The sequence below is a fragment of the Neopsephotus bourkii genome, unplaced genomic scaffold (assembly GCF_033783945.1).
Source record: "Neopsephotus bourkii isolate Nb327-2 ecotype Australia unplaced genomic scaffold, CSIRO-AGI_Nbou_v1 NB_1792, whole genome shotgun sequence".
Classification (NCBI taxonomy): Eukaryota; Metazoa; Chordata; class Aves; order Psittaciformes; family Psittacidae; genus Neopsephotus; species Neopsephotus bourkii.
The window spans coordinates 2464614-2489232 of NW_026902266.1; the positions used below are offsets into that span (position 1 = coordinate 2464614).

The 24619-nt window shown below is 43.2% G+C and overlaps 1 protein-coding gene and 1 long non-coding RNA gene across 6 annotated transcripts in view; one reads left to right on the plus strand and one right to left on the minus strand.

Annotated features, from left to right (window-relative positions):
• RAD51B (RAD51 paralog B) overlaps positions 1-24619 on the plus strand; it is a 457491-nt gene that overhangs the window by 381356 nt on the left and 51516 nt on the right. The window lies entirely within an intron of this gene.
• Positions 17471-24498, minus strand: LOC133226625 (uncharacterized). The gene is made up of 3 exons (XR_009729594.1): positions 23977-24498; positions 22899-23024; positions 17471-17561 (listed from the first exon to the last, which is right to left on the minus strand). It is a non-coding gene; the product is annotated as an uncharacterized LOC133226625 (long non-coding RNA).

Sequence of the window (24619 nt, forward strand, 5' to 3'; positions counted from 1 at the left end):
TGCCTGCAGAAGAAAAAATCCACTTGACCATTTGAAGTGGCAAGATCCTTCCCTTTTTTCCAGTGTAAAAGAAATGCTTGCTAGTATGTGGATGGTGTTAGTGAGATGTACTGTGTGAAGATTTGTTTTCACTGAGAGTATGACCATACCACCCTGAGGAAGAAAAAGATTTCAAGTGGCCTTTCTCCACTTTGTTGGCAAGTCAGCCGCTATCTCCCAGGATAACAGGAGTGCCTGATACACTGAGCAGATGAGCCTTGAAGGATGTGAGGAAAGCTACTATACTGGGATCAATAGCATACTTTTTCCTTCTGTAGCATGTAAACATTCGACCTGATAAATACTAGAACTCTTCATCTGCTTCTACCTTTTTACTTGTGTTTAAAGAACAACTAAATCCCCGTATGTATAGATGGAGAAGTCCATCTGAACATTCTTCCTTGGGAAAACCTGTCTGTATTTGCTTGGAAAATCAGAGAGAAATTTAGGTATAAGAATGTTGGAGGAAGTTTTGTATTGAATCCATTTACATTTAGATGGAATATATTGAATTAGATTACCTGCTGCAGTCAGAAGAAACAGAGTTTTACCTGTACCAGTGACATGTGAGTTACAGTGTGCTCCAGGCTGTGCTAAGGGGACCTCAGCTCATTAGAAGAATATTTTATATGTGTTTTTAGTGGTTTGAGGGGCTCTTACAGTATAACTCTTCCAACAGCAATCTCTGCTTAAATGTTTTGCTCTCTGAGGTGTACATATTCACTAAGAGAGTAAGTGGGGAATGTATTTAATTGTTTCTTATGTTAAACAGGGATGCCTTTCAATTGATCAACTGGAAGTAAACAGCACTTGCCAAATGAACCTATAAGGCTGCTCTTTTTCAGAAAAGCTAACGTTTTGTTCCTGAGACATATCCTGAAACATACTCTGCCTGTGTACTGGTGATGCAGTGCTGAGTCAAACAGCATCCATCTGTAGGAGCAGCAGAGCTGAAGGTCAAGGAACAGACTCTGCAGGTGTCTTCCCCCAGGGAACTTTTCATACCTGCTGTTTGGTGCAACCTAGCCTATTACATAAGTGAGAGATTCACTCTTCTGGCAAATGTTAATGATCCTCAAGGATCATATTGTGTTGGCAGGGATGATTTAGAAGGATTCAGAGTGAATGTGAGAGGCAAAAGGCCGCCTTCATCTACTGCCATATGTTGGATGGTGCTGTTTGACTACGAACGTGTCTGATCCTTCTCCAAAACATAAGTGATACAACTTCTCTCCAGTATTAATAGATAAATCAATAGTAAGTATATATTTTTCCCCTTTTGTACGCATTTTTAAGTAGATTTGAACCTGATGAAAAGTACTGGTGTGACAGCCCTGATGATTTCACTCTTCTATTCTAAAACCAAGATGAGTAGAAACCATGGGAATGCAGGCTGCACTGACATGGGGGGAAGGACATGCATTTTCAGAAGGTTGGTACCCACTGAGACACAGTCTAGAGCAGACGTGGCTTATGGTTTGCTCTTCTGTCACTGGGAACAAGAGTAAGGGAAAGGCAGTGCTGTTGTACTTGGCAGCAGGACAGCACACCAGCCTTTGAAGAACTGACTGCACTTATGAAAAAGACCTGCTTAAGATGGTTGTATGATATCTTTTTTCATCTTCTCTCGGTAATGCTAAAGAATCAAAACACACGGTAAGCAAAGTCCGATACTCGCTTGGAATGACTTGGACACATGAGGGCTTCCAGTGTTGAAAGAATAACTGCAGTCTGTTGTAGGACAAATTCTTTGTAGGGAGCTGCCTAAAATCCATGGAATTTCAGTCAGAACTAATTTGGCCCTTGCCTTTGAGTCAGCTCATACAGTCACACAGTCTATTACGCATTTTGAAAACTTTTTGCTCTACCAGAGATCCCTCAGGCTCTGTCAGTGAGTATTTCTAATGTCTGCTGTACCTGTTCCTGCTAGGAACAAAGCACTGTACTGCTGGCAACTCAGTACATCCCACACATGGTATTATTGTCAGCCTTTTTGTTTGTTTGTTTTTGCTGTTGCTGGAATAGCATCATACAGAATCTGCCTTTTTGGAGTAGAAAGGTAGTGCTGACTTCTGATCCAGAAGCCCACCCCAGTCTTACAATGCAGTCTATAAAAGGGTGCTGTAGACGTCCCCAGGGTGAACACAAGGTATTAATTCACTGGAGCAGTTGTGATGACATCCTGGACCGTGAGAGTGCAGCTGGGTCAGTTTAAGAGCAGCAGTCAGGTTCCAAGAGGGAAGCCAGGCTTTTATTATTCACACTATAGTCACCTATTGTTTTGCTTCTTGTTTTTCTCAAGATATGTAGACATAGTCTGGTGGGCAGGAAAGTAAAAGACTGGGAGTGCCAGCTCTAAGCAGCCGCAGCACACCCAGGTACTCTGCAAACTTCCTTCTCACAGCTCTGTTCCTGCTGTTTCACAACAAAGCCATGGCTCCTGGCCTGCGCATTTGGTCCTGAATAGCAGAACCAAAGCACCTCCAGTCTGGCCTGCACACGTTTGGCTAATTTCAGTGTGTATTCCCGCACAATGCTGCCAAATCATCTCAAGTTCTGTCAAGAGCAGCCAGGCCAGGATGTGTTTTTAAATGCAGCTGCAAATAGGGCTTAATTATACAGTGTTCTGTAATGATTTTATGATAGCAGCTGAAGGCTGGCATGATCTTTTTGACTTTCATTTCAGCTGGGATCTTGGACATAAGTGAATATGTAAGTCATTAAATGACTCTTCACAGGGTCAAAAGGATACTATTAATGAAATCAGAATACTTAATATCTGTTAGTTGAATAAACCCCAACAATTCTGATTCTCTGGTCTGTTAAGCCATGCAAAAGCATAAAATGGCCTTAGAGCAGTCAGCCACCCAGTAGAGAATTCCTCCTGCTTAGCATTTCATTGATGAGAACAACCGGCTGCCAATTCCCTCCCTTGTAGATATGTATAAGAAAACAATTTGAAATAAATCTCAGTGGTCTCTATCTTCTGCTGAATCAATTCATCAGGGTAGTCCTGTTACAAATGAGAGCTTGGCACCTCAGGGCCAAATATCTGCAACTAGCTTTCCCCTGTGCCCTAACCTTGTCTGCCAGACGCTGTCAGAGAGAGTGGAGAAACAATTTTTGCAGTATTAAAAAAGCTTGAATCTTTTGTGTTAGTACAGAAGTCATGCCAGGTCCACCCAGACCCAGAAGATGATTTTATGCTGTCACAGAAATCTTGGGACCCCCTTCGTCACTGGTATAAGCATCACAGAATCTTAGAATACCAGTGAAGAAGGGACCACACTGATCATCTGGCCCAACCTTTCTAGACAAGCATGACCTAGACTAGATGTCCCAGCACTTTGTCCAGTTGAATCTTTAAAGTACCCAACATTGGGGAATCCACCACTTCCCCGAGGAGATTTTTCCAGTGTGTGCTTGTTCTCATTGTGAAAAATTTTCGTGTCAAGTCAGAATCTCCCCAAGAATAACTTGAGCCCATTATCCCTTGTCTTTTCCATATGACTGTAAAAAGGGAGAGTCTGTCTTCTTTGTAGCCACCCTTTAAATACTGGAACATGGTGATAAGGTCTCCACTGAGCCTTCTTTTCTCTAGGCTGAAAAACCTGTTCTCTCAGCCTTAAATCCACAGGGAGGAATTTGGGCTGTAGGATGGATTCTGTTTTACAGAATCTGATCACTGTCTGGATTCATGTGCCAAAAATTCCTTTCATAGCACTCAGGGTGACACCTTTCTTCCAGGTTCCAGTCTGCCCAGAGTAGATTGTTTGCACAGAGTGAAAATGTGTGCACTCAGTTTCCCATGTTAAATAAAGGTAGTGTAATGGTAAATAATAAACCCACATGATGGTGGAGGTGAGGGTCATCTGGTGTTTACGTAGGGAACAGAGATAGAGGAAGAAAGTTCCAGTTTGCTTTTGAGAAGCATTCTAGATTGGTATCTCCAGCCTTCTGAATATAACCTGCAGTCAGAGCTCCTCCACAGCCTCACCAAGTCCAGGCCCCTGACTGTGCTTTGCCTCTTCCTATGCATTGTGATAGATTTTTATGTGGGAATTCACTCAAAAGGTGGAGTGATTCATGCAAACTGCTTGGTGCAACAACATGTGAAAATCTCTTTCTCATTTTTGCTATAAGTTGTGATCTACTGGCACAGGTTGCCCAGAGAAGCTGCGGGTGCCCTATCCCTGGCAGTATTCAAGGCCAGGTTGGACAGGGCCTGGAAAAACCTGGTCTAGTGCAAAATGTCCCTGCTCAAGGCAGGGGGTTTGGAACTGGATGATCTTTAGGGTCCCTTGCAACCCAAACCACTCTATGATTCTATGAAATAGGGCTCTTTGGGGCTGGTAATGACCATCAGAGTCACAGTACTGTAAAAAAATGTCTTACCTCTGCAAGGATAAAAATACCATCATTTTTTATGCATCCACACCTTCTCCATATTAGGAAAATTGCTGGCTGCTACTGATGGAGAATAAAAATGAGTGTAGATAAGCCTCTGGTGAAAAGGGTTTCCGTTCAAGGGCAGACTGGGACAAGCAGTGATTGGCACTACTCAGAAACCAAGCACAGAAAGCTGCAAGGCTGCAGCAAAATCATGTCTGGTGGTAGCACGTGCTATTGGCATCCTATGGCACACACTTCGTAGTGTGAAGAAGGTCTTGGCTGTGCCAAAGAAGGGCAGTCCAGTCCTGCTTTTCTGCAATTCACTATCAATACTATAAATAGATGCTTTGGGAGTTTGTTTCTGGGAACATCTTGCAGTTAGAAGGTAGCATGTCAGTAAAGCCAGGGATTACAATTTGTAGCCACAGACTAAGGCCAGGATGTATTTTCAACAGTGGGAAGTTACTGCTGTCCTACTTATTCTTCTACCTGTGCATGTTGATATGTAAGCTCTGACCATGCATCTGTGATTGTGAAGTGAGCCACAACAGGGAATATTAAGGTTTTGGATGTTTTTTGTCCAACCAGACTATCCCTAAATCCGTTTGTTTCCTTTATTCAGATAGTGCAACAGTTGTGTAAGGAGCTGCGCTGCACCAAGGGTAGGGAGGTGCACTATGAAGGAATGTGTTGATTTTGATCCAGAAAAAGGCCATATAGAAGAACAAATGTAAAACATCTTGATTTTCTGAGCTAGTCACATTTCATCCCCTCTATCATCAGTGCTAGTTGCAAAGGTAGATTTCTGGCTTAAAAAAAAGATTAATAACATGCCAGTACTAATACACTGGAGATCCATGGACATGTGTTGAATTCCCATGACTTTTGCTGCCTCTTAGCAAAACCAGTGGGAGTTTTCAGGTATAGCAAGTATACCTAATATTATAGGAATACTTGTAAATAATTGTATTTATTATTCCATTTTTGGAGAGCTATGAACAAGGAAACAAATGCTCTTTAGCAAAGGTAATTGCTTTAAAATGTGTGAGAGTTCACTTTGTGCTCTGTTCTTTCTACCTTTTCGTATCACTCCTGGTTTACAAAGGTACTGCTCATGGATGAGGGATGCTTTTAGCTTCCTGCATGCCAATATCTCTGTCAGCAATTTAGGTGGCATGTTGATGGAGCACATTACATTTTTATTCCTAGCTAAATAATATTTAATCTAAAAGTGATATCTAATCTGTTGGTATTATCTTGCTAATAAAGCGCCTGATGGAGTTAGATGAGTTGAACTGGAAATGTTTTACCTCTGTTTTTCTGTAAGTACAGGTTGTAGTCAGTGCCTGGATAAGCTGACCCTGGAGTGTTTTGGCCAGTTCAGTCTTACATGCTCAAAGCAAGAGGTTTTTTGCCTTTTCCTCTGCTTTCTGAGGTCTTCTGTGCATACCGTCTGTGGGAAGTGTCTGCTCACACCTGGGGGAAATACACAAAGCCAAGTGCCTTTAATTGCTTCTGGAACAGTACAAGGGATTGTTTAGACTAGATTTACTTTTCTGATTTGTGCTTAGAGACAGAGCTGACCTCTGCCAGAACTACAAAGAGCACCCAGCTGAGGCTGTTAATATCTCTTAGGAAACAGTTCAGGAACGAGCCTAGCTCACTGCCCTGTGCTGTAGTGATTACAGTAAATCCTCATCTTCTGCAGACTTCAGCAGGGTGTTTGCAGTCAGCAGTTCTGATTCGAACCTTAGAGTTCAAAGATGTAAAATACGTATCAAAATCCACTCAGTTGTAACAGCTTTCATTTACAGTACCTCAAACCAATACGTTTTTCCTCAAAAACAGGACATGTGTGAGTGCTCTGCTTGAGGGGAAGTGTGAGGAAGAAAAAGCTCTATGTTGCCTTTAGTGAGAGCAACATCATCTTCTTGTCTTTTGTCATTGGCACTTTGATTTCACCAAGTCAGATCCACCACACAGCTCTGCTCAAGCCTCAGTACTTTGTTTAATAACTGCCCTTATTTCCCCAATCCTTATATCAGTCTAGTATTGATACAATGATTTACATGACTGTTTCTAACATTGCCCTTGCACACTGCAGCATAGGCATTGCTACAGTTCCTGTTGTTTGTTAAGTCCCTATAGCTTTTATGTCAATCTCTGCCTCATTTTGTTGGCATCCTCATCTCACTGTGCTGTGAATCCTGTATGTTGCCTTCTTTCTGCTCAGCTCTCAGGGTAACAAAGGTACCTACTTCCCATCCTTTCTGTTGCTAGATAGGTATGGATCTAAAAAGAGATAAAATGCTTCTGTCACTTTGTGTTCTGCATTGAAAAAACATTCATTGTTTTAAATCATGCACATTTATTCTAATACTCGTGAAGAGCATGTGAGCATACTGCAAAATAAGTACTTCTGCAGCTTCTGTGTGTAGGTTTGGTCTTGCTCCAGTTCATATACATGTATATCACAAACACTGGTACATTACTTGGCAGAGTCTAGCCTAGAAACCATGTATTTAATACAACAAGGAACAAGATCTCTCCTTTCCCCCTTAGGAACAGGCCTGTAGTACATATGAGTAATACAGCTGTCTAATTACATAGAAAGGCTGATTCTGAATCTATCTCAAAAGCAGCCTTACCTGTGCACAAGGCACATGGCATTACTAATTTAGAGAGCAACAACTTGAAGTTTATAAATAAAAGGACATACAGGTCCCTACAAATCTGAGCTAATCTTGAAGCTGGATCAAAAATGGATGTTTGTTTTTGACTTCCTTGCAAACGGCCTGTTTCAAAAAGATGTCCCTTTTTTGGTCTGTTATTTGTAAATACAAGCATAGTAAAGAGTGATGGCTAAAGCAGCCAAATCTGAGAACTCCCTGCTTCTTTTCAAAATGGCTGCTGCTCTGGTCTGTGCTTTGAAGGCAACGAGCTGCTTTTCACCTGGTACTGCAGGCAGGACCCAGCTTCTCCTCCCAACTCACAGCCCCCAGATCTCTGCTATTTTTCACCAAGTTTAGGGACTTGGTGCCTGTGCACAGGTAATGCTTTCTGCTCAGTTGTGGGTTTTTTTTCTCTTGGCAGCAAACCACTGCCTAGAAGCTGAAAACTAGATTAATTTGAATACCAGGAAATACTTTGGCATTTGTGGATCTGACTATCTTTCTACTGTTTTGTCAGTGATAGTATTTACTTTCATCTCAGTTATCCTTTAAATAGCCTCAGTGTGCCTGAGTTCAGAGCCTCAGCTTTAATGAAAATAGGTTTTGTTTGTTATTTGAGATGTCCTTCAAAGTGATGAAGATGGAGGCTCTGGGATCCTGGAATCTTAGATCTGAGAAACTGCCTGGAAACAAGAGTGACACTGAAGAGCTGATTAAATGTTTATATCAAGTGAAGGGCAGAACAAAAACTGTGTAAGTGACGGAAGGGGAACTCGACTGTTCAACACCCTGCTTTTATAACTGTAGTGAGGAATATAGAAAGTGTTACACCATTTTAATTTTGTATCTACTGCATCTATAAAAGGTAGACTTACTTGGTGCTTGTTCTGTTTACAAGTAGGTGTAGCAGAACACATGGTAGCCTACAATGCTTTGCAAAGAATTTGTAACACATTCATAACTGAGCTCAGTTACACCATGGAGTACCCTTGCAGATGCAAGTTGCCTTAGGGAAAAAGTTTTCCATGCTAACTAAGGAACATATTTAGGCCATTTCAGCCACATGAAGGAAATTAATGTACAGAAAAGGTCAGTGCCCTAACTGTTCTGTGCCAGAAACTCTTTGAGGTGGTATTTATACTGAGCTATGCATTATCTGTACCCTGTTTATATATATGTGTGCTAACTCTACACAGCATTTCTGCTTTTAGAAGCTCTTATAATAACATATACCCCAGGGTTTCATTTATCCTTCTCCCAGCCTGATTGTTCTTTTTTCTTTGTAATTCACTTCATTGCCTAACACTGGCAAGTTATGTTTTGTTCATTTTTTTGCTCTTTTTTGTTCCTTTCTTTCCCCCCTCCCCCTCCACGAATTATTGCAAGTCATTGTGCACTAAATATAGTTCTGCTTTCTGCTTTCCAGATGCTGAGAGCTTGGCTTACATCCTTATAGCATTCCTGCCTAATTCTCTCTCTCTCTGTCACACACATACAACTATTCAAAGCAAATTTATTGAGTTCAGTGCTTCAAGAAAATCTTGATAGTTCTCTTTGTGGAATGGAGAGTAAGTTTTACTAAAGCTTACTCATGTTAAATGTTTGCCAGGTTTATGCTCAACTACTGTACCCTGTATTCATTGTTGTGAGAGCCCAATATATGGTTCTTGCTGACTTAAATATTCTGTAAAAGCTTTCATCTCTGCACACTGTGTGTTTTAGCTATTTAGATCTCAGGTTTTACAGCCTGATCTAGCCAGGCAAATTTCACTTCTAGTCCCACTGGAGTACACTGGAATGTTAGGCCAGCTTCAGTGATGTTTCAGCTCAAAATGTGGAAGTTCCACAGCAAAAGCCAGTATAGTAGAAAAGTATATACATGTTTGAGCCACAGCTGAAGAGTCAGTTTGAACATGATTAGAAACTTACTACAGCTATCCAGATCAACACTAACTTTCAGGAAAATTAACTTTCTGCTCTATTTCTTTTGTGAGTTGGTGCTGGTATTCTCATGAGAGCTGCCCACCAGGCAAGTGACTGTTTTGGTAGGGATGAAGTAGTTCCTTTATAGGATATGTAATATCCCTAGCTTATAAAGCAGTTTGGACTAGCAAAAGGCACAGAACAAATCTGTAGTTTTCATTTATCAACAATTAGTAGTGCCTCACATCAGTGCGGTATTTTTTTAATAGGAAGGATCCCAATTTAAGATCCATATTTATGCTGAAATTTGTAAGAACCAATGTATTTGGACCCTTTACCCACTATTGAAATTCAGCTGTGGTACAGCATGGCAGCTGTTTAGGGCGGGAAGCAAGGAAAATGTTGTGTTTAATCGAAATTGCAGTGGTAATTGATTGTCAGAACATATTTACCCTGAAGATGGGTCTGTACTGCCAAACACAGTGGGTAATCCTGACTGGGGCTTTGGCACATTATTTTAATACAAATTCAAAGAACTATTAGGTTTTAGACTTGCTTAATGCACCAGGATTAAATTTCTCTGCAATCTTTTGTAAACTGCTTCAAATCTGTGTTGGCCATGGCCTCTTCTCCCTCTGGACAGCACTGTTCCTCTTCAGAATATTGCCTGGAAGAAGATCAAGCCCTGTCCCACCAATAACCCCTTTCCTGCAGCATCTGCTTCTGAGAATTGCAGCAGCCTAGCAGGCTGTGAGATGGGATGGAAGAAACAGAGGACTCTGGCTCTGTGCCATTACTTAATTTCCATAATGCTTACTTAAAGTCATAAACCTACAAAGCCTACAGAACATCAGCAAAGTTGTGAGGCCGGATAAAATCTGGTTCTGGGACAGATCTCTGCAATGCACAGAGTATTCTGTGGGGCTGATGAGAAGCAGCTTCCCAGGAGGTTTCCAGCCCTTGAAATTCCAGAGGAACTATGGTCCCAGGCACTGCTGCCAGAGCTGCCCCATAGTAGCTTGCACGTAAATGTTAGCATCAGCCCATGGCTTTCTGTGCATTCACTTCCAAAAATGCTGCAGCAACCCCCACCCAGAGTCTCTAGCAATTCAAACCAGAAAATAGCTGTAGTTCAGCACAGGGTTAGTGGGAAAGGATCATGCAGGGCATGTTACAGAAGCTCTCCTGGCATCCTGCTCTCCTGAAGGCTGAGTAGGGAAGGGGCAGGGGGGGTGAAGGCAGTGACCGTTCTTGGGGCCTAACAAGGGGCCACATTGTTCTTGGGCCTATCGGTTGGTTTCTGATTCACCCGCAGCCAGTGTGTCATGATCAGATCACAGCTGGCCCAAGGATATGCTTTCCAGTGCATTTAGTGCTTGGAACAGCCCCAGGTTTCGGGAACACATGGTGAGGAGGAGGGGACAGCTGTGAGACAAGAGAAGGGAGCTGATTTTTGCCTTCTCTCACAATGAGCTTTTCTTTCATAATTTGAACACGTTAGCAGCATTCCAGGTAGTAAAATTAATTTGGAGCCTATCTAGATCTGGGTGAAGGGCACACAGAGGGGAAGGAGGGTGGAACAGGCAGTGGGTGCTTGCATGGCTGCGTGCCCCCACCAGCAGTGCCCTCTCTTGCTGGTCAGCTGTGTGACTGCTCATGACAGATTATAGATGGATGCCGAGTACTCAGCCTGTGTCTTTGCTCAGCTCAGAGCTTTACAATAGCTTTGTTTGTTTCCAACCTGGGGGTTATGTAGCTGCTACATCCCAGGGGGGTGTCTCTGGCAGTAACTGAGCTTCCTTGTATGTGAGCAGCGACTGGCTTCATGGCAAGGAAGGGAAAGGTCCCGAGTGCAACTGCGAACTGAGCTGGCTTTCAGTTCCGGGCAGACCTTCTCATTTATCTTTGCAGCACAGTGCTTCTGAGTGATTCCTGACTTTTTTGTTCCAATTTCCTGTTAAACAATAGCACACCATTCCTCGCCTCCTATCCTAAGCTTCCCTGTGTTTTGTAAGTGGTTTTGCTGTTTCACGTAGGGCTGGCTGCAATTCAGGGAGGAATGAAGTGGTCCCTGTCTGTTTGCAGGTCTTTAAAGCAAATCTGGAATCTTCTTGACATTCACATCCCATCAGGAATTTTCATCTCCCTTTCCTTCTAGAGCTGATCTGAGAAAGGCAGCTGTGAGTGGCATGTGCTGCCATCAGCTTCTCTGCTCCTCTGCAGAACATCAGTAATAAACTACAGCTTGTCAGGGAAATCTGCAGTTCCCTGCCTATGACCTATACTTTGTGGGCCTATAAAGTATTTTAATGCTAGAGAAAGTCACTGTTAATCGGCAAAGGTAAGAAGCCAAGGTTTTCCTCCTTCCCCTTACAGGGCCCCAATTCTATAAGGAGTCATAGAAGTTAAACATTGAAAAAGACCTGCAGTGTAATTGAGTCCATGTCCTAGTAGTGCGGGGGTGTTCTCTTATTACAGATTTTTATTGTTATGTCAGCCTGATTTGAAACAATCTCTGCAGCATGATTTACGCATTCTCTTGAAATACTATGCTCAGTTTAACACATTCCAACATCTTGAAGGTTTTCCTGATACAGTTATCTAAATGGTTCCTCTCAAAATTGATCCAGTTTCTCTCAGTCAGACCTTTCCTCTTCTACAACATGGTTCATTCTACTGAAAAAAACAATTCCCTTTTCCTTTAAGGGGCTAGTGGGACAGCCAGTCTGCTGTTTGGCCAGGCTGCAGTGGGATCTCATTTCTCAACCCCACCCTTCCCTTTCTCTGAGGAGGAGGAGGGGCAGTCTTCATATTTTCCCTTTAAGCTGAGCTATGAAAAATAGCTGTTTGCCAGAATCTTTCACCTTGGCCGCCTACCCTCACAGATGTTTTCTACAGCATAAACAAAGCAGCAAAGAATGTCGGGGCACGGGAGAGGCACTGTAGCTGGGACCGGGAGAGATCAGGGTGGAGAATTACAGCTCCAGCCGCTTGACTGTAGTCTGCCTTTCAAAAATGCACAAGAGCTGCTCCCAGCTGTCTATTAGACTACAGTTGTATGAATGAGTTAGAGCATGGGTCTTGAGTACCACAACCTCATAATAAGAGGTTTTTGCTGGACTTTGTGGGGGCACAATGTCACTTCATCCGTTCTGCTACATTTTAGACCAAATAAAATGTCCAAATGACTGTGAAGTAGGTTGCAGCTGCTGATTTTGAAGGAAAATTACGTAAAGAAAGGAAGGCAGGAACCATTGTTGTCAGGAACCTGACAACTGTCAAAGAAGGTGATGTTCTTTCTAGGACAAGTATTTCTAGCTGTTGCTGCTGATTGAATACAAGGCAGCCATGAGTCCAGTAAGATCCTGATGAGATTCTGACAACAGGAGGTGGTGGCAGGGATGTGGTTGTTCACCTAAGCCTCTGTGTTGTTTTAGAATACTGCTTTGGGCCAGTGGAAAAGTTTTTACTGTAAACAAAGTCGATTCTTATTTAGGAGCCTTGAAAGGAAATTCATAATGATCACTGTAAACCACCTGGTGCAGATGAAAGAGATCGGGAATCTGAGCACTACTTAAACAATCTGAGGCTTGGGAGGGAACCTCAAAATCTCGCCTATCATCACATACAAATCACAAAGAACGTATTGGTCATATTTGAGTATATCCCAGAGGATCAGTTTGTGAGCCCTCCTGCATATGCTGGTGGGTTGAGAGGCACCGAAACAAAGGGGACCATGGTTGGAAAGATTTGCATATTAAGGAAAAGAATGTGGAATGTATGTATTATGTGTGGCAAGAGTGTGGAACTAATGACTTATGACAGGGATACAACTATGGAATTAATGTGATTTGGCAGCCAGGCATTAATATGGAATGGACAATTTTGGATGACGCAAAACAAGAGTGCATAAGACAGTAGCTGAAGCTAGTCCCTTGCATAGGATCTCTATCAAGAGAAGGTTTCTTACACACATATACGCAAAACTGGACAGAGTTTATCCTAATGTCATTATTAGGAAGTAGATAAAGATCTTTATTTGTATTTGTAGGGTGTGAGAAGCTTTTACTCTGTTGAGTTGACATGAAGAATCCTTTTGAGCATAGGTCCTGCTGGTTTGTGTGGTTACGATTTAACTGCCATCATACTTTCATTGTTTATGGCTCTAATAAATGTAGGATTCTCTGTGGAGAATGTGAAGATTAATGTATTTATGGCTATCAAACTTAAGTTTGTGTATAGCTGAGCACAAGATCTACTACCTTAAATACTCTTAAAAATCCTTGACAGCTTGGGGCATGGTGAAGTTGGTTCTTGTTTCATGGGGGTCCCAGGAAGAGTTGGTAGTCCTGGTACTGGGTTTTTGTCAGCGAAAAGTTCCTGAGAAACAGCTTCCATTAAGAACAGCACAGCATTTTCCAAAATTATCTCATTCTTTACATATTTTTCTGTGCCATGTAAGGTATCATGTTAAGATTCAGACTCTCACCAAAGCATTCTCAGCTGCTCACTATTTATTCAAGCTAATAAACAAGAGTAAATAATCTCTGAAATGTTATTTGTAGTCATTTGGAAGTCTGTATCAGTACAGGACACACTGCTGTATGCTGTGGTTAGGGCTCTGTTGAAGGAAAAGATTTTCTATAGCACATTGGTAGCTCCAAGTGATAAACTGTGGTCATTACTTTGAGCTCCATTTGTTCACTGTGCCATATTCCTGACAGTTTCTAGAGAAGATACACGTTCACATCTTATCTTGCATTTGCTAATGGAGAAGTTCTCATCTGGGGCCAGCACTCTCCTGGCTCTCCCTATGTCTAACTAGTGCACTAACATGCATGTCTCGGGTCCCATCATCTCTGCTTGACATCCCTGTGCTGAAAGAGGGGAACATACTGGGGTTATGAGAGTGATTAAGAGAATGGTAGACATGAGTGTGTTACAGCAGTGTGCAGGCTGACTCGAAATGGGGGTGAGAAACAGATGTGCCAGGAATGAACCAACAAAGAGCTATGGATGAATGAAGTGTGGCAGAACTGTGCAAAGGGTGTTTCTGTGGAAAGGATTTTGTCTTTTCTGTGCATACTTCTTCTGTGTCTGTCAGCCTCAATAGAATTGTCCCCGCTGAACTGTCAGCTTTTGCATGACTCCAGCATGTCCCTGTTCCTGCAGCCAGTCCAGTCTGAAATCTGTTCTTCTCTATGGTGGTAAGAATGCAATCCTTCTGGGCTTTTTAGTGTAGGAAGCACCTAGATATAATTGTCTTAAAACCAGGAAACAAAATGTTAAGTTATATGCCAGCCTGTAACTCATCCATGAGTACTCAGCATGCTGGTAACACACACTAATGCTATTGCTCTCACCACTGCTACAAAAGAGTGTCACAAGAGCTCTGCAGGAGGCTAACACCTTTTCTTTGTTGAAGCCACGGTTGCATGAGGTGATAGAGCAGCATCAGCATTCTATAAATACTGCTACCTTATAAGCAGTATTTTGCAGTATCTCTGCCATTCAAAAGAAGGTGTTACCTACATGCAGGAGTTCTCACTCACATGCTTAGTTTGCTAAGCATAAACCATTCCAACCATTCCAGGCTTGGTAGGTGTTACCAGCAATAGCCTCTCACCCTACAGAGCCCTTCCAAAACATGGCTTGTCAGCTCAACTCTGGGATCTGAGAGACACACAGCAACATAGAAATACTGTCCAGAAGGGACCTCTGAAGGTATCTACTCCAACATCCTGCTCAAAGTAGAGCTGTTGCCAGCACTTAACAGGTCAGCTGTGACTTTGTCTAGCCAAGTCGTGAAAACATCCAAGGATGGAGATTGCACAACCTCTCTAGGTAACCCATTCCAGTACTGTACTACTCTCACAATGAAAAGCTTTTTCCTGAAGTTCAATGCAAACCTTAATAGTGCTCTCATGAGACCTCACTTGAAGTATTGTGTACAGTTCTGGTGTCCTCAACATAAATAGGACATGGAACTGTTGGAACAAGTCCAGAGGAGGGCCACGAGGATGATCAGGGGACTGGAGCACCTCCCATATGAAGATAGGTTGAGAAAGTTGGGGCTGTTCAGCCTGGAGAAGAGAAGGCTGCGTGGAGACCTCATAGCAGCCTTCCAGTATCTGAAGGGGGCCTATAAGGATGCTGGAGAGGGACTCTTCACTAGGGACTGTACTGATAGGACAAGGGCCAATGGGTTAAAACTTAAACAGGGGAAGTTTAGATTGTATATAAGGATGAAGTTCTTTACTGTAAGGGTGGTGAGGCACTGGAATAGGTTGTCCAGGGAAGCTGTGAATGCTCCATCCCTGGCGGGGTTCAAGGCCAGGTTGGACAGAGCCTTGGGTGATGTGGTTTAGAGGGAGGTGTCCCTGCCCATGGCAGGGGGATTGGAACTAGATGATCTTAAGGTCCTTTCCAACCCTAACTATTCTCTGATTCTACTATCCTACACTCTTATACTGACATATCTGAAAGACCCACAGGTGTAATGAGACATACCTGATCCTCTGAAGTTCACATCTGTCTCTCACCATTACAGCTCTGCCATGTTGCTTCTGTTGTTGTTTCTACGTTACAGCTACATGTCACATAGCAAACAGAGCTGTGGAACAGGCAACTGAAAGCTGGATCTGAAAGCTGATGAGCGCTTTCCAGATAGTAGCTTGCTCACTTGGCCATTTTTTTGCATCTACTGACTGTAGAGTCACATTATTTAAAAGACCCTCTACAGAACCAAGGATGATCTGTATAACACTGACCACAGGCTCTTCGCTGGTCACACTGCCTTAAGCATAAAGCTTATTCTTGGCTATAAAGGAATTCCCATAAAGCTGTGATTTGAAGATTTCAAGAAATGGAGACTATGAGAGTACTTTGGCATTATGTTACTTTAATTTGGCAGCAGCCTTTCTGAGGAGCCGGAAGCAGTGTTGGGATGGGACAGAACTCATACTGCTTGTGGCTGCTGTGAACCTTAGCTTGTAATTTTATGAGTTTGGGGGAACGGTGTTAAACTCCAGTTGCTCCTCGCAGTACAGAGTGGCACAAACCACCACTGTGTAGCCCTAGGGGTATACTATTAACTGTTTGCAGTATCTAATACAAAACCCAGGAATGAATGAGTCTTTTTCATTCCTGTGATTGCATGTGCAGACATTGATTGAAGTCACCCTGGTGCTGTCTTTTTGTGTGCACGAAGCTGTGCTGAAACTTCAAAATTATTTCTCTCGCAGCTGTAGTTTCTTACTAGAAAGAAAGATTGTCTTGAGGGGTGATAATAGCAACTGGGAGTGGTTTTGTCTTCTTGTCACCTGTCCCACTCCACTGTTAAGACTCTATAAACTGTCATCATAAAATCTATGATGAATGAATACGTTTCTTTTCTACTTTGTAAATAATGAGTCTTTCCCACTTTTATTTTTCTACCAGAAAGTTTTCCCTTTCTGTACTCTTAGAAATAAGTTCACTTCCCTTGACATCCAGAACTTATTTCTGAAGAAACAACTTAAGAAATGTTTTAAAGATGATCCCTGGTTGAATCCCCAGTACCACTTCCTGCTTCACCCTCCCCCCTCGCTGGAGTTCTCTCAGTCACATACCTGACCTGAACCTGATTAGTTTTTGAGAGCTGGAAAGTTTGCCGCCCGTGGTGTGGCTGTGGGCCAGGCAGGCAGAGTTCTCCGTGCCTGGTACTGTAGTTGGGAAATCTTGCGTGATGGACAGGAGGTTATTCTGCTCTTTGGGTTTATTTTATTTTTTTTTCAGCAAATGCCCTGTGAATGTGCAGGAACACATTTTGGAGCTCAAAGAGCTGACTCTTCAGAGACCACGGTGCCAGAAAGATTCCCATGTCTGTCACATTGCTGAGAGCCAAAGAGAGCCAAGAGCACTTTCAGTTCAAAGAATATTAAAAAAAAACCCAACAAACCAACTTCACACTTTTTTGTCCTGCGTTTACAAAAGTCCTCATTCTTATTTTTCAAGATCTGTTTACAACTCTTATCGCACAATGTATCCTTTATCAGGTCCTCAGCAGTAGTGTGTATATTGCTGCAGCAGTAGGACTTGTTACTATGCTTCTCTACCAAATAAGGGGCTGGTTTTGAGCTCTTACAAAGAGCCCTGCTGAACAGTCCTGTTGACTTCTTCAAAGCTGCTTGCATCTGTAAGGTTTATGGCATTGAGTGCTGCTCCTTGTACAGCCCTAGGAATCAAGCATAGTGGGGAAGAATACTCCTGCCATCATAGGCGATATGGAATGGGCCACCAGTCTTTCTCATGCCATTATAGTGTTCTGCACAGCAGAGGGACAAAATGCAGCCTGGTGGTGTGCATCCCTGCATTTGTATCTTGCTTAACTGTATATTTTTCCTCCCCTCTACTGTTGTCACTGTAGATTTTCCAAGGGATGTAATACTCAACAGTAAATGTGTCCACTTGCTTGCATGGATATTGTGGTGATGTAATCTTCTCTCCCTCCTGAATCATCAGCATTCTACATTTTTGTTGGGGCAATGCAGCACTCTGAAAAAGAGGGCCATCAGGCACGTAAGAGCCAGGCATCTTGTGGACAGACTCTATGCAGCATTCACAGTGTAATTCCACCAGTTCATCTCAGACCTAGGTAGCCTCACTCTTCTGGAAGTCTGGGGTTCTTCAGCTCTACTGTTAATGCACACTGGTCCCAACTTGCAGTTTTTATTCCAGTTCTTGTGTTCTGTCAAGCTTGTACCCAGTCCGCACTCTCTCCTGAATCTTCTGGAGCCTAGACCTTGTTTCTAGTCCTAAAAGTCTGCCAGAATCTCCATGTAATTTACTCTGCCAGACTGTCAAATCTTTCATCAGTCAACCCCTTACCTGAGGCTCTAAAAATAACTATAAATACGAATTGCACAATGATTTGTACTGATTACTGGGCTGGAACTTCCGCTTTGGAAATTGAGTCTTTAAAGAACTGATGCTCAAAACAGCTTTTTGTAAGTCGTCCCCATATGGCTTTTAACAAACATTGCCCGCAGATAGTTGTAGGTAGAACACAGATCCACATCCATTCCAGCCAACCTAAATCAGGGCTGCTATTGCCCAGCCATGCTCCTGTGTTTCCTCAACACAAACAGTACTGTGTATCTGATACTGGAATAGCATAGTTCAGGGAGATAATCTGGCTGCAAATTAGGACTACAAAAACCCCATGGTTTTTACCCATGTCTGTTCTCAAAGTAAAAAGCACTAAAAGTACATGAAGATTCTGTCTAGTTAAGTAATCAGATTATTGGATTTTTGGATAAGGAATCTCAAACACAACCAGAATTAGAAATTATGAGGTGCATGTATGCCATGGTTGAATTTTCAAGATTGAGACTTCAATGCTAATCTGAGTCCTTAATCTAGCCTACTAGTAAAATTGAGATCCAGAAGAAAATAACATCATCCCTAGGGAGCTAGTGGGAATTCTTTTCACTGCTGAGCTGAATGTAGTTTTAAAGGTTTTGTGGAGTTTGGGAAAACTAACTAATAATTTTTGTTATATTTGGTTAAATCACTGTTCTGTTTTCAGCATAAGGGAGTGTGAATAACATTAAAACCACTATATCAGTTATTTTTATCCCATTGTCCATGGGTCCATCAGGGCCCACTGACTTCTAAGCAGTCTGCTAAAGATAAATGAAAACAGCAAAAACACTGTCGGGAGACTTACATTAACAACATAGTGATCAGGCACTCCTTTGGAAAATGGCCCCTGCTCCAGGTAATTTCTTCAAATTAGTAGAAACCTCAACAGCAGGGAAGAAATGATCAGGTGCAGATCTCTATCGTATCCCCAAACTCAGGCTGTTAGAGGTATATGGGAATCATTCCCATCTGATAGCAATTTAGGTACCATTACAAATGTGTTGTTTCTGTTAAGGTCCTTGAGAGTGGATGGCTGCATCACAAAAAAACAGCTTTACATTTTGGATTATATGGATTGATGATGATAATCCCAACAGAAGAATAAGAGGAGAATTGTGATGGGACCTTAGTAAGCCTCAGCTTTGGAACTGATCCATAGGTTGTGAGAAGGGTGGGACAAGTTTGAAGTGGTCTTGAGATTTCTGTGTAATGAGCATTCAACTTCTTATCAATGTTTAGTTTTATTTAAAAATGAAGGCTGTGAAAGTTAGTTGCTTTAGAAGGTCTTTAGAAATGTGCTCCTACCTTTCCTCTTATCTTTGGAAATTCTTGTTTATCCAGCATAAAAAATTCATGGGCAGATTCTGCCTTCAAGATCTGTAAGCCTGATCAGTGCTTTAAAACCCCTGGAAGCAACGGCTTTGTTTATCTCCAGAAGTCCAAGAATAAGCTGATTTTGCTATTTTTAATCTGCCCGGAAATATGCAAAGAAGAGAGCTTAATTGCAAACAGACCAAACCTTATATAGGAAATGGGTACGTCCCTCAGGGGCACCTAAAAAGTGAATGTCTGAAATTAAACTCATATACTCTTCTTCTTTACTCCCTGAAGCACGTACTCTTGGAATGAAAGGGAAGGCTGTGGGCTAGCATCATATCCCAGTAGTTTCTATCCATTACAGCACTCTGGCTATCTTAATAGAATCATAGAATCATAGGTTAGGGTTGGAAAGGACCTTAAGATCATCAAGTTCCAACCCCCCTGCCATGGGCAGGGACACCTCGCTCTAAACCATATCACCCAAGGCCTCGTCCAACCTGGCCTTGAACACTGCCAGGGATGGAGCATTTGCAGCTTCCCTGGGCAACCCATTTCAGTGCCTCACCACCCTCACAGTAAAGAATTTCCTCCTTATATCCAATCTAAGCTTCCCCTGTTTAAGTTTTAACCCATTACCCCTTGTCCTGTCACTACAGTCCCTAATGAAGAGTCCATCCCCAGCATCCCTACAGGCTCCCTTCAGATACTAGAAGGCTGCTATGAGGTCTCCATGCAGCCTTCTCTTCTCCAGGCTGAACAGCCCCAACTTTCTCAGCCGATCTTCATATGGGAGGTGCTTCAGTCCCCTGATCATTCTCGTGGCCCTCCTCTGGACTTGTTCCAACAGATCCATGTCCTTTTTATGTTGAGGACACCAGAACTGCACACAATACTTCAGGTGAGGTCTCACGAGAGCAGAATAAAAGGGCAGGATCACCTCCTTTGACCTGCTGGTCACCCTCCTTTTGATGCAGCCCAGGATACGGTTGGCTTTCTGGGCTGCGAGCGCACACTGAAGCCAGCTCATGTTCATTTTCTCATCAACCAACACCCCCAAGTCCTTCTCCGCAGGGCTGCTTTGAATCTCTTCTCTGCCCAGCCTGTAGCTGTGCCTGGGATTGCTCCGACCCAGGTGTAGGATCTTGCACTTGGCATGGTTAAACTTCATGAGGTTGGCATCAGCCCACCTCACAAGCAAGTCATTCAAGCGTTAGTATTCAAATAACAGATGTTTCCCAGCATGTATGAGCGCGAGGTGACTAGTTGTGTGTGTTTGTGATGAAACCATTAAAGAGAACAGAGAGAAATTAGAAAAATAATGGCTCCATTGCTATTGCTAGGATCTTAATTTGGTTACCAGAGAAAAATGAAGCAGGAGTACTGTGAGTCTGAAATTTCACCCACACTTTTCTCAAGAGAGCACTACCACACCCAGCCAACAAACAGTGGTGAAGCCTTGCACCATGAAAGCCATTACCATCACCTGCCCAGTGATTCTTATATCCAGGTTGTCTTTTCCTCAACTTCCAAATGTTGCAGTCTGTAATGGGTAACATATAAGGTCCTAAGGTGAACCAGATCCATTTAGCTTACCTAAACATCTCCCTGACCATGGAAAAAAGGAATGACGTTTCTGTATAGGCACAGCAGCAGGTTCTTGACTGCCATTGCCATTTTAGTGGTTTTGCATTTAGTTACTGCATGACCAGTAGGCTCATCAGACATTACTCTCTGCATGTGTCCTACTCTGCAGCATGGATCTTGGACAGAGCATTGGCTCACAACTGTGTGTTACTGCACGTTTGGAAGCAAGCCCATCCCAGAGTTCCTCAGACACCTGCTCTGATGCACATCTATCAGTCAGGCATGTTTTGCTGGATTCCAGCAAATGGCAGTGGCATGATTGGGCTCCCTTGGTTATCCCAGAGTCTTGCAACTGCATCCCTTGTCCCATTTCATAGAATCATAGAATGGGTTGGGTTGGGAGGGATCTTAAAGACTATCTAGTCCAGCCCCCTGCCATTGACCGGGACATCTCGCACTAGACCAGGTTTTTCCAAGCCCCGTCCCACCTGGCCTTGAGCACTGCCAGGGACGGGGCATCCACAGCTTCTCTGGACAACCTGTGCCAGCGCCTCACCACCCTCACAGCAAAGAATTTTTTCCTAATGTCTATTCTAAATCTCCCCTATGTCAGCTTAAAGCCATTCCCCCTTGTCCTGTAACTACATGTCCTTGTAAAATGTCCCTTTATAGGTTTCCTATAGGCCCCATTTATGTATTGGAAGACTGTTATAAGGTCTCCTCTGAGCCTTCTCTTCTCCAGGCTGAACAAGCCCAACTCTCTCAGCCTGCCTAAATACGAAAGGTACTCCAGTCCTCTGATAATCTTCATGGCCCTCCTCTGGACACGCTCAAGCAGGTCTGCATCCCTCTTATGTTAGGGGCCCCAGAGCTTGTTAACTTTCATGCCTCACTCCACTCTGGCCACCTGAGGAGTGCACCAAACAATTCCTGTGTGGTGCCTGCTTGCCTTCAGTCCAGAAAACTTGTTGCGCCACGTGCTCTCAGTAGCTTCTGCTGTGCTCTCTGGGCCACAGTCTCTTGAATCTGTATCCTAGCCTCCATGTTCTGTGGCCTGATAGCCAAAATGGTCTGGGTAACATCCTACATGCTGAGCAGCCTGCCGGCAAGAGTGCACACAGGGGACCAAAGAGCTGTAGATTTATTGCTTGTAAACCAAAAAGTATATTAAAAAAGAAGAGATAAAAATAGATGGGGAGCTTGGGGACCAGAAAGGCAGCCAGTGGAGATTAGATGCACTGCTGGTTGACTCATCCAGCTTGTTCTATTGTAGCACAGTTCCAATAACGGCTGTATTATTTCAGCTTTTGTGCAGTGAGCAGACATTTGTTTCACATTGAAGCTTTTTCACATGAATGTGCTCCATTTTTCATTTCTTCTTGCCTTTCCCAGCATTTCGGCTGGCAATTATGAATGGGAGAGGTGGTGACTCCAAAAGAATATTAGCCAACTTCTCAGCTGGTGTAAATCAGCAACACCCCCTGGTATTTACTAGAGCTATGCAGCTTTATACCAGTTGAATCTGCACCAACTGTTCTTTTAAAACATGTCCCACCCTATAAAGAGCTGTGTTTTCTTCAGTGGTGGATTCTGAAATTAATGGGAAGTAGTGGACTGACTGCCTCACAGAGCATGTGCAGCACACATCTTGGCAGGATCCGTATCCTAAGGTTCTGTTCAACCTTTTAAATCCACTTCTGTTCAATCTGAGGGATTTCTGTGTGGCGGCCTGTTGCATCCTATGTGCTGGACATGGGCTGTGATCTGCCACCTTGCAGAAGGCCTGCACACAGGCCACCCACTGCCTGCTAGCTCAGTGTGTCACCATGCTTTTATCTCCCTTCTCACTGCAATTAGTTAAAACCCTCCTGGACCTGCATGTAAGTGGCTATGAGGAATAGTTCCTCATATGAAAGTACGTGGAATGTGTGTCAGGCTTTGTTAGCTGTTCACAGCTTGCTTTGTGGTTTGGAAAGTGCTGCCCTGCCAACTTGGGCTCCATTCAGAGGCAGAGGAGTTTTGTAGAAACGGGCTTAGAAATAACCACGAGGAAGAAGTATTTACCTGAAATGAGATGAGATCAGATGGATCTACATGTGCAGTGGAGGCTGTGCATTTGTTACAGGGAGGTGGTGTTTTGTGGCTCCTACAACATGTGCAGACTGAAGGAACACTTCGTGTTCTATGCAGCTTTTCAGAAAAGACCATTTAAAGGTGATTTCATGAGGCAGAACCTGGTGACCAGGTGGGTCACTTCCCACCCATGTTCTTATCATCAGCCTTTGAGCAAGCCAACCTCTGCAGTGTTGACAAGTGGTGACTAGGTACCTTATATTTTCACTGGGATTTTGCTGTGGTTTTGGTTGAGATGTTTATTTGCATGTTGCCTTCATTGGTTTCTCTACACGTATTACAGAGTAAGTACTACAGACTGTGTAGTTGTGCTCACCAGAAAAAAATGCCTTTCTCTCTTCCATTTTTTTCTTAGCAGCATGGAAGTGGGAAGGAGAATCTGGCAAAATGTGACTTTGTTTCATCAGAGTTTGCTCCTTGATAGTGGAAGCTGTATGATAAGAGGCTTTTGCATGGCCAGCTTCTGAGTAGTGTGTGTAGCTTGTAGCCCACCCCTACCAAAGACATACACAGATCCTTAAAAAAACCCCACAGTTAAAATCCTGATTTTGATGCCCAGGCAGCTATATAACCAGAAAGAAGGTCTAAGTGAATCCACAGTCAATTTCCACAAGCACATATGAATAAAGTGACTCTGGAAGTATGTGAGTTATCACCACCTATTTTCTACAACACAAAAAATAGCACTTTTTTTTTTTCACAAACTTTTTAAGCTCGTGAATTTCTGATGACAGTCACTTACAGGAATAAATGGTGAGGTAACAGCAGCTTTGTGCAAGATTGAGATAAATTTGGGTCTGAAATAAATGAAGACCTCTGTAAGAGGTAGAGTTAGGAAATAAGTGTGTGGGAAAATTGGAGTGAGTGAGAAGGCAGCAGGGAAAAGGAAGCCACAGTACAAATTAAAGATTGCAAGTAACAGGGCTGGGTGCCAAGAGCCTCAGAAAAGAAAAGGAAAAAAAAATCCTTGATTAGCTAAACTGTTTGCTTTACTATATAAAAAACTGACCTCCTTGAGGAGCCTGGAGCCCTGGCCTCCTGGGAGTCTGAGTACGTGCGGGCGAGCTGCTGCCCTGCTGATGGCAACACAAATGCTCCAGCGCCAGTCTTCTGCCCTGTGGATTTCCAGGTGCAAATGCTTAATCTGGCAGGAGCTCTGCATGCATCAGCCTTAAGATTTTATCCAGCCTGGCGATATATAATTTCTTTCTTCTCCAAACCACTGCAGTAATCTCAGTTCCACTAGCTACCTGAGAGGTAGTGTGTTGAAGGGAACCACTGTCTCTCCAAGCAGCTATAATGCGTAGGCTAAGCATGGCTTTCAAAGGGACAGATGAAGGACAGAGCGTGTGACAAGCCCACACCTCCAGCAAAGCTCAGACTCCAGTTTTGGTTACAGCAGCCAGTGAGGCTCCCCAGCTTCTCACAGCCCTCCTAGATGCAGAGCACTGTCTGATGATGTACCTTGCCCTCACTCTTGAGTCCTTGCTCCTCAAGGAATATCCCAGTCCTCCTGCCTCAAAGTCACAATGACATCACCAAACTGAATCATTGCTGCAGAGTGGGAAAGTGAGTGACCTTGGGCACCTAACACTTGTGTGGGTGTGCTTTTCATGCCTGCTGATACTTTATGTGAGTTGTTCTGTACTGCA